Source organism: Fulmarus glacialis, unplaced genomic scaffold, assembly GCF_000690835.1.
Source record: "Fulmarus glacialis isolate BGI_N327 unplaced genomic scaffold, ASM69083v1 scaffold19533, whole genome shotgun sequence".
In the NCBI taxonomy this organism is placed as follows: domain Eukaryota; kingdom Metazoa; phylum Chordata; class Aves; order Procellariiformes; family Procellariidae; genus Fulmarus; species Fulmarus glacialis.
The window spans coordinates 8,639-9,603 of record NW_009202541.1 but is presented as its reverse complement, the minus strand read 5'-3'; positions in this window follow the sequence as shown (position 1 = coordinate 9,603).

Here is a 965-nt window from a genome sequence, read left to right as displayed (position 1 = left end):
GAGCTCTGCGGTGGCCGGGGCTGTGGACATCCATGGTAGGGACCCAAAATGAGGTCCCCGTGCTGGTTGGGGTGCCACGGTACAGAGGTCCCAGTGCGTAGGACGGGTTCACGGTGACGCTGGAGAGACCGACCGTTTTGTGGGGTCCGAGCATCCCCTGCCGCACGCGGCGGTGGGACACATCTGGAGGAGATGCCCTCAAGGAGGTTTAAAGGTGGATACAGGTCTAGCTCTGCCCTGCCGCCGCAGCCACGTTGGGAAAGGATTTGCTTATTTACTCTCTTTATTTTCCCTTCGCAGCTTGTTTGATATTTTCCCTGAAAGAGGGCTGTTGGAGGCAGGGATAAACCTGCTCCCAGCCGCAGGTAGGGCTCGTTTAAACTTCCCAAAGAGGTTTTGTGGGTTTTGGCTGGCTGGCCCATGCTGGTTCAGCTCTTTTTAGCTTCCAGATTGATTACACCTTGTGTCAATATGTGCTTAGCGCCTATTAGTGGGTGCATGGGTCTCCATCTCTCATTTCTCCCTTCTGATCTATAATTTCCCAGAAGAGAGGATTAAAAATAGAGGGGGAGGAGAGCACTGCTCAGGGCCAAAAAGAAAGGGAGAAAACAGTGTTTGTGGGAAAGTTGGGTTGCAAGGCTGGAGTCTGGCCATCTCGCTCCGATGCCTCTTCCCGTGGGCACGGTCTCACTTTGGCCAGTTGCTTCAAACTGCCCGAGTTAAGCTTCCCGTGGGCACGGTCCCACTTTGGCCAGTTGCTTCAAACTGCCCGAGTTAAGTGGCGAAGAGCTGAGCTGTGCCCTGGGGAGCTGGGGGAGATGCCAGGCTCCCGCAGGGATGGGTGAGGCGGGAGCTCCATCTCCACTTCGCCGACCAGCACGGAGGAAAACGGCGCTGGGAAGAGCAGCACCGGTGGGAGCTGCTCCATCCATCCCTCCATGCTCGCTGCCCACGCAAAACCCATC